This window comes from Erpetoichthys calabaricus, chromosome 9, assembly GCF_900747795.2.
Source record: "Erpetoichthys calabaricus chromosome 9, fErpCal1.3, whole genome shotgun sequence".
In the NCBI taxonomy this organism is placed as follows: domain Eukaryota; kingdom Metazoa; phylum Chordata; class Cladistia; order Polypteriformes; family Polypteridae; genus Erpetoichthys; species Erpetoichthys calabaricus.
In genome coordinates, this window is record NC_041402.2 from 131,787,135 (window position 1) to 131,797,109 (window position 9,975).

Here is a 9,975-nt window from a genome sequence, read left to right on the forward strand (position 1 = left end):
TGGCTGCTCCCATCATGCTGTGACTTAGTGATTTCTTGTGACCCTTTGTTTTTCCTCATCTGTTCTCAATGTAGAATGTCTGGAATTCCAAGAAACTGCTGAGCTGCCTGTCCTCTGGCAATCCTGAGCAAATAGTACATGTTTCTCCCCAGGCATGCTTTGTCACACTTTCTGTAAAGACTACAGTACATATTGTTAAGATATGGTTGCGTGATCTTGAAACTTAAAAAACTTGACACCATAATTGCTGGAATACAGTATTTAAAAATGTGAAACTATTTTCGTGAAATGCATTTGCTATCTTTGTTCCTAAGAACAAATAGGGACCTTTATGCACATGCCCAGGCTTTGCCCTTCAGTACTTTCCTTTTGGAAACTTACTACCCAGACTCTGTCTAATTTAATTAATCATAATCTTCCGTGCCCTCCACACATTCTTATCATGTTAGACACTTTTATCACTAGCTCTTAACACCATCTAAATGCCGTCTGCTCCTTCCTTTTGTGATGGATGCCCTCAGCCTCAAAGGAGTTCTTTGACTCAGCCCTGCTGAAATCTGGGGGTGCTGCCAGAGGGTGCAGAGAGAACTTGCGAGCCCTGCTTGGTTGGGCTCCAGCCTCACCCGGAAGCACAGCTGGGACAGAATTTTGGGACACCAGAATTACTCCCAGGTTTTGTATAAATGTACCATCCATCCATCCTCTTCCGCTTATCCGAGGTCGGGTCGCGGGAGCAGCAGCTTGAGCAGAGATGCCCAGACTTCCCTCTCCCCGGCCACTTCTTCTAGCTCTTCCGGGAGAATCCCAAGGCGTTCCCAGGCCAGCCGAGAGACATAGTCCCTCCAGCGTGTCCTGGGTCTTCCCCGGGGCCTCCTCCCGGTTAGACGTGCCCAGAACACCTCACCAGGGAGGTGTCCAGGAGGCATCCTGATCAGATGCCTGAGCCACCTCATCTGACTCCTCTCGATGCGGAGGAGCAGCAGATGTACCAGCCCCATTTCAATCTGTATTCAATCAAGCTTGTTGAGAGGATAGGAGGAGAAGGAACGAGACAGAGACAGAGAGAGTGAAGAGAAGACACAGAGTTACAGAGTGCTGCGTACTGCTAACTGTGCTGTGGTGTGGGCAACAATTGATAAGGAAGAGTTTCCCATGAATAAAAGAAGTTGTTTGTTGGTAACTTGTGTCTGAGCCTGTGTATGTTGGGTGTTTGGGGAGATGCATTGCCCCCTGGTGGGCACACTTTAAAACCCCTTTGCACATCCCAAATATTCACTTCCTCTATAACCTCACTGCTCTCAACTTCTGCTGTATATCAGAGACCATGTAGCCTAAGGTGTCACTGTGACAAAGACTAGCGTGTTACCTTCAGCTCAAAAGGGTAACCAGTGATGGACAGGAAAAATGGAAGACTGTCCATAAAAGGATTTGGATAAGGGGTGTCTTGAGTCTAAATCTTGCTAAGATAGTGAAGGACTGAGCATAGGACAACTGTAAACAACACCACCATTCAGCTTACTGAAATTTAAAATGAACACTTGCTTGATTTAAAATGAACACAGGCCCAGAGTTGAAAGGATGGCTAGAATGGTATTGGACCAAAATCCAGATCTTGAAGAGTGACAATGTTAGAAGTATTTTTTTGATTTTTCCCTTTTTGGTCCAATATACCATAAACTTTAAATTGCCGTTGCTTAGATTTTATTTTTAACCATTCTCTCAGGGATGTCATTGCATTTTGAGTCTCTGTTTTACTATGAGTACTGGCATTTTCCATAGTTAAAACCAAGGGTGCTACCATTTTGTGTCTGTAGGTGCAGCATATGTCGTCAGGTAGTGTGATGCACACGTGTTTGGTGTGTGATGTTGGCACAATTGTGCTATAAAACATAGAGGTTGGGAGCATCCGCTGATAGCGCGTTGCCACACCCACCACACAATTAACCACCTGGCTTTGGATCCAAGTGCAACAGGCAACACCTGAGCACTGCACTGGAACAGTATGAGTTTTTTTTTTCAATGGCTGGAGTGCCAGTCCTGCCTCCAACCACCAAGTTTTCCCTGTACATTGGAGGACATGCTTGTAAGGCTGGATGCAGATTAACATCATACCCAGGATGAAGCAAGTTAAGGGTCTTGCTCAAGACAGAGTAGAGTCACTTCTGGCATTTACGGGATTCAAACCGGCAACAGCAGCCCACATAACTAAGTGTATGAACTTACACCAAACAAAGAAAAGATATTGTCAAGAGACTTAGTGCTCAAGCTGCTAAGAAAAAGAAACTTCTAGGGAAAGAATTACTGGTTTTGAATTTGTTCATTCAGACTTAGTAACATGGTGATTTATAAAAGAGGATTTCTGTGCAATGGCTCTGTTAACAACCCTGACAAATCTGATACTCAGTTTCTCCTGCTCGCTGCAGAATTTGACTGATAGGACTTCTTCCCATCCTGCTGAACTTGTTAAATGGGAGATAAAAGGAATATTATTGTGGTGTACTTTTAGGTGAGAAAGTGGGTGAGCCATCCCACCAGACAGACAGGGTTTCAGTACCGGATGAGGGGGAACAAAGAGGCATCATGGCTTTCTTTTCTTTTTCATTTTAGTACTGTGTTTTCTCTTCTTGTTTATTCCTCCCTGTTATTTATGGTATTAGTTTAACAAAATAGCATGTTACTTCTCATACCAGAGATGCCCACAGAACAGAAATCTGGAGATTAAGGAGGAGACAGCATTAAACTAAATTAACTGCTGTGCTTCTGGAACTATTCCAGAAGTTTTGTAGCATTGCAGCACTTCATGGAAATTTATCTCAGAACAAAAGATGGATACACTACTGCTTTGAACTTATGTACCTTTACGAGACTGATATTTATATTTGTTGTTATAATAAAGTTTGATCTAATCATATTAAAATAACCAAAATACTCCATGAAAATACAATTTACATAATAATATCACTGTCTCTAGCAAGTGCTATTCACATCTATCAGGCTGGATCCATAGTGTTTTTCTCCAAATTTTAGATCTCCCTTAAAAGCAATGAAGTACAGTACAGTACACTAGAGTCATTTTTGCGGCACCAAATCCCCAAATCTGCATATCTTTGGAAGGAAACCGGAGCACAGTGTGGAAACCCAGCAGGAAAACATGTAAACTCCAAGCAGGGAATACCAGTGACGTGACTCCCTGCGAGACAACTGTGCTACCATTCCGCCACTGTGTCACCCCCATGTGTATAATTATTAACAGTATTCATTATTTAAATGAAATTAACAATTTATCTGTAAAATGTAACATACATACTTTAATGCATTTCATCATGAAAGTGATGTCAAGTATAAATCCAAAGATTCTAAATTTGCAGAGTTGGAATATCATACATTTAATGTGTTGTGTGTGGTGATCTATTGCTGCTTGCCGCTGCTGTCAGGTCCAAGAAGCTCGTAGCGATTAAAAACTGGGATGATGTTTACAATGGTCTGCTTTAATGATAAAGTAAACTACTAGGTTAAAGTGGACATTTCGAGATTAAAACCAAAATTACCACTTTAATCACAAAATACACGTTTTCACCGTGTCCTTAATTTTTTTTTCTCTGTGGTTCAAATACAGCGCTGTACATTATGTTGCTGTTGTGAAGCTGCAAAAAAAAAGACAGCACAAAAGATGGTATGTGAGACTTTTAAAATGTATCGTGTCATTATGATTGGGAATATGCAACGCTTGAATATAAAAGCAACACGAATGCATCTGTATTTTGCTTCACCACATCAAACCATTCATCAAACATCGAAGCACGCACATTGATCCTATAGGATCCGCACAGAGGCTTTCTGTCACATGCTGATAGTAAACAGAGACTCTGACGTCACATTCCGACTTTTATCACACTGCACCCCCCAAATTTTTGCTGGTACTGCAACTCGCGCACGTGTCACGTTAATTTCTGAGGACCTGCTCAGAGGACGCATCAAATGAATGCTGGGAACGCGTGGTAGCCATGATGTGGGCGCGTACACGTTCTGAGCGTGAAGTATAAACGAGCCCTTATACTTCACGCACAGAATGCGTATGCATCATGGCTGCCACGCGTTCCCAGCATTCATTTGATGCGTCCTCTGAGCAGGTCCTCAGAAATTAACGCGACACGTGCGCGAGTTGCAGTACCAGCAAAAAGTTGGAGGGCGCAGTGTGCTAAAAGTCAGAATGTGATGTCAGAGTCTCTGGTTACTATCTACATGTGACAGAAAGCCGCTTTGAGGATCCTACGTGATCGATGTGCGCTCTTCGATGTTTGATGAATGGTTCGATGTGGTGAAGCAAAATGCCGACATACAGATGCATTCGTGGTGCTTTTATATTCAAGCGTTGCATATTCCAGATCATAATGACACGATACATTTTAAAAGTCTCACATACCATCTTTTGTGCCGTCTTTTTTTTCTGGGGCTTCTGCCTGACCTGACAGCAGCGGCAAACAGCAATAGATTGCCACACTGAACACATTAAATGTATGGTATTCCAACTCTCTGCACATTTAGAATCCTTAGATTTATACTTGATATCACTTTCATGATGAAACGTATTAAAGTATGTATGTTACATTTTACAGATAAATCGGTAAATTCATTTAAATATTGAATACTGTTAATAATGACACACATGGGGGTAACACGGTGGTGGAGCGATAGCACAGCTGTCAAGCAGGGAGTCACGTCGCTGATATTCCCTGCTTGGAGTTTGCATGTTTTCCTGCTGGGTTTCCACACTGTGCTCTGGTTTCCATCCAAACATATACAGATTTGGTTACACTAAAATGACACCAGCGTGTATGTGTGTGCTTGTATTCACTTGGCAATGAGCTGATGCCTCGTCCAGGGATTGTTTCTGCCTCATGCCCAATGCTAGCTGGAATGGACAAATCCCTGGACTGATGGATTTAATCATTAAACATCCTTTTCAGAGATATTGCGGTAAGGTGTCATCAGATTTTAATGGGTGTTCCAGGCAATTCACAACACAGCGAAGCCGAACCTGTTCTCCCCGTGATAATATCTCGCACTGCCACCTGGTGGATTCCTCCAGATTTACGTAAAGTACGCGTGCAAGTATAAACAGTACAATGCTTGCGTAGCAGGAGCGTCCGCTGCAGCATGCGTCGCGTCACATGAAGTATAAATCCGGCCTAAACAAGCCCTAACTCTGCGATAGAATAGCTAAGTAAGTATTATGTAGTAATATCACCAGCAAGAGACTAGTATTCAGAGGAAGTTTGTAGAACAATAGAAAATAGCTAGAAGATGAAAGGAATAAATAGGTGCAGACAGAATCTTTAGTCAAGGAATATTCAGTGAACCAAAACAGCCAGCAGAACTGAGTCACTGTGCACTGGAGAGATTCCGAAGGACTGGAAAATGGCAAATATCATCCCATTATATAAAAAGGGTGACAGGGCAGATCCAAGCAGCTATAGGCCAGTATGCTTAACGTGCATCACAGGTAAAATAATTGAAGAAATTATTAAGGGAAAGATTGAGCAAAACATGGCAAGAACAGGAGTTTTACTGACCAGTCATCGTGGGTTCAGAAGAGGGAGGTTATATTTTACCAATATGCTGGAATTCTATGAGGAAGTATATAATATTATCTATCTTGACTTTCAGAAAGCATTTCAGAAGGTGCCACATGAGAGGTTGGGTATCAAACTAAAGGAAGTGGAAGTTCACTGTGTTGTTTGTAGATGGGTGCAAAACTGGTTCAGACACAGGAAGCAGAGGGTGATGGTGCGAAGAATCTTATCAGATTTGGGTGATGTTAAGTGTGGTGTTCCACAGGGGTCAGTGCTAGGGCCGCTGCTATTTTTAATATATATAAATGATTTGGATAGGAATAAAAATAACAAGCTGGTTAAGTTTGCAGAGGATACCCAGCTAGCTGAATTGGCAGATGATCTCAAATCCATTGAATCTTTATGGTGAGTCCTGGACAGCATACAGGCCTGGGCAGATTTGTAGCACATGACATTTAATGTAAGTAAATGTAAAGTATTACACACAGGAAGTAAAAATGTTAGATTTGAATGCATAATTTGAAGTCTGAAAATCAAAAGTACACCTTATGAGAAGGATTTAGGAGTTGTAGTGGACTCAACACTAATAAACTGCCAGACAGTGTTCAGAAACAATTAAGAAGGCTAAAAGAATGTTTGTTTATATAGCATGATGTGTGGAGTACAATTCAAGTTGGTTCTGCTCAAGCTTTATAACGCACTGGTGAGGCCTCATCTGGAGTATTGTGTGCAGTTTTGGTCTCCAGGCTACAAAAAGGACATAGCAGAGGTAGAAAAGGTCCAGAGAAGAGCAACTAGGCTGATTCCAGGGCTACAGGGCATGAGTTATGAAAAAAGACTAAAAGAGCTGAGCCTTTTCAGGTTAAGCAAAAGAAGATTAAGAGGAGACATTATTAAAGTGTTTAAAATTATGAAGGGAATTAGTACAGTGGATTAGAACTGTTATTTAAAAATGAGTTAATCAAGTTGGAAAATTGTTACGGGTAACTTTTGCACAGATATTATGACGTTTTTCTTTACACAGAGAATCACAGACACATGGAATAGGACTGGCAAGCTTAGTTGGGCTGAATGGCCTGTTCTTATTTAAATTGTTCTAATATTTTCCCATGACACTATTTTTATTTTTTATTATGGTCTTGTATAACACATGATATCATGGCATAAATGTCAGTATATAGATTTGTCAAAAAATTAAATCTTAAGGTTTAATAAGTGCATCTGTTAGATTCCTGTTTCTTGACCAAGGCTTACATCTTCCTTGATGCTTACTGGCTTTTGACTCTCATTACATTTGTTGAAATAAATTTTTAATTTTACATTGTGAAATTGTTCTTTACATATCCAACGTCCAACCCCCTTGCTTTCCTTTGGTTACAAGCCTGTCTCCCAATTCTAGTCTTCATCCCTGTGACCTCCTAGTGTGGTTGTTACATTTTTGGGCTCAGACCTTTTCTAGACTAGCATTTAGTCCTCTCATCTGCAGGTCCCTCTAACAAAATTCCCTTTTGCCATACTGTCTCTGGCAGAATAAATATGAAATAATCTAGATGCTTCTGAATGGTGGCTATCCTCCCAAAATAAATGACTGCTAATTAAGGAAATGGCCAAAAACACAATAACCATCCTGAGAAGAATACAGAATAATTTGTAATAAAAGATCGACTTGTCCAGTGGACCACAGTCTCTGTAACACTTCACCAATGTAACGACTATGGACTATTAGCTGGACAGAAGACACCCATGATGCATGCCTGGAGATGATAAGAAAGAACTTGGTGGACTCTGAGACAATTGTGGGAAAAAACATAGGTCTGCAAGAAAAATAATTAAACTTTTGGTCTGAATGTTAAGCTTCAGATCTGGCACAAACCAGGAGTCAGAATTAAAGAACCATTGGGTAGAGCCAGCTTCATTCAAATCTTAGAAGAGAATGTGCATTAGTTTAGGCTAATCAATCAAGTGTACCAGCCATAATGATTGAGTCTTGATTAAGACTAAGGGTCAAGAATCTTCACAATAAGAAAATGAAAGTTTTTGATTTGCAAGTTAAAGAGCACTTGCATCCCACAGAAAAAAATTTGAACACCATAAATATTGCAACATTATTTTAAAAGTGGATATGTTTAAACCTGTAAATACTAATCTGCTTATTACCATGGTGGTGCACTTTAAAAATTAAGTGACAAATAATCATAATGTTAGAGAGTGGCAACATGTTGAATGTTGATTAGCACATGCAAGTAAGAATTTCATTGTATTCAGTACATGTGGCAGTAATGACCCAAAAAACCTATTAAGACATTCCAAACAAAATTTGCCTTATCCTGTGCAAATTAAAAAATCCCCACATTTACATAGACATATCTTATTCAAAGAATACTCGGAAAGGCCAAAATCTGTAATGGCTGCACAGGGTGATTCAACTGGGTTAGGCAATATTTCTTCTCGAGTACCAAAATACTTCAGAGAAATATGTCACTTTAAAGTTATACCTTATGTGTTTTGGGAAATACAGTCAAATGAAAAAGTTTGGGAACCCCTCTTAATTCTTTGGATTTTTGTTTATCATTGGCTGAGCTTTCAAAGTAGCAACTTCCTTTTAATATATGACATGCCTTATGGAAACCATAGTATTTCAGCAGTGACATTAAGTTTATTGCATTAATAGAAAATATGCAATATGCATCATAACAAAATTAGACACTTGCATAAATTTGGGCACCCCAACAGAGATATTACATCAATACTTAGTTGAGCCTCCTTTTGCAAATATAACAGCCTCTAGACGCCTCCTATAGCCTTTGATGAGTGTCTGGATTCTGGATGGAGGTATTTTTGACCATTCTTCCATACAAAATCTCTCCAGTTCAGTTAAATTTGATGGCTGTCGAGCATGGACAGCCTGCTTCAAATCATCCCATAGATTTTCAATGATATTCAAGTCAGGGGACTGTGACAGCCATCCAGAACAATGTACTTCTCCCTCTGCATGAATGCCTTTGTAGATTTCGAACTGTGTTTTGGGTCATTGTCTTGTTGGAATATCCAACCCCTGCGTAATTTTAACTTTGTGACTAATACTTGAACATTATCCTAAAGAATTTGTTGATATTGGGTTGAATTCATCTGACCCTCGACTTTAAAAAGAGCCCCAGTCCCTGAACTAGCCACACAGCCCCACAGCATGATGGAACCTCCACCAAATTTGACAGTAGGTAGCAGGTGTTTTTCTTGGAATGTGGTGTTCTTCTTCCGCCATGCAAAGCACTTTTTGTTATGACCAAATAACTCAATTTTTATCTCATCAGTTCAAAGCACTTTGTTCCAAAATGAATCTGGCTTGTCTAAATGAGCATTTGCATACAACAAGCGACTCTGTTTGTGGTGTGAGTGCAGAAAGGGCTTCTTTCTCATCTCGCTGCCATACAGATGTTCTTTGTGCAAATTGTGATGAATTGTAGAACTACGTACAGATATACCATCTGCAGCAAGATGTTCTTGCAGGTCTTTGGAGGTGATCTGTGGGTTGTTTGTAACCATTCTCACAATCCTGTGCATATGCCGCTCCTGTATTTTTCTTGGCCTGCCAGCCCTGGGTTTAACAGCAACTGTGCCTGTGGCCTTCCATTTCCTGATTACACTCCTTACAGTTGAAACTGACAATTTAAACCTTTGAGATAGCTTTTTGTAGCCTTCCCCTAAACCATGATACTGAACAATCTTTGTTTTCAGATCTTTTGAGAGTTGCTTTGAGGATCCCATGCTGTCACTCTTCAGAGGAGTGTCAAAGGGAAGCACAACTTGCAATTGACCACCTTAAATACCTTTGCTCATGATTGGACACACCTGTCTATGAAGTTCAAGGCTTAACAAGCTAATCCAACCAATTTGGTGTTCCAAGTAATCAGTATTGAGCAGTTACATGCATTCAAATCAGCAATATTACAAGGGGACCCAAACTTTTGCACAGCCAGTTTTTCACATTTGATTTAATTTCATACAAGTAAATACTGCTTCACTAAAAATATTTGTTTGGAAAACACCCCAGTACTCAGATGTTTCTAGGAAATGAAAGACATACCACTGAAATCTTTTTTATTGAAAGTAAATTATTATGTAGGCTGAAGTACTAGGTTGTTGATTATATCTTGCCTGAAGAAGGGGCCTGAGTTGCCTTGAAAGCTTGCATATTGTAATCTTTTTAGTTAGCCAATAAAAGGTGTCATTTAGCTCGGCTTTTCTCTATGTAGGCTGAGAGGGTTTTTTCATATGACTGTAGATGTTTCAAAATGTACATGCAAGATGAAAACAATCAGGACATTAAAATGTGACAAAGCTAAGATGAAACTCATAGGTAAGTGATACGGTCACTAAAACAAACTGTGTGTTTCTCAATTCC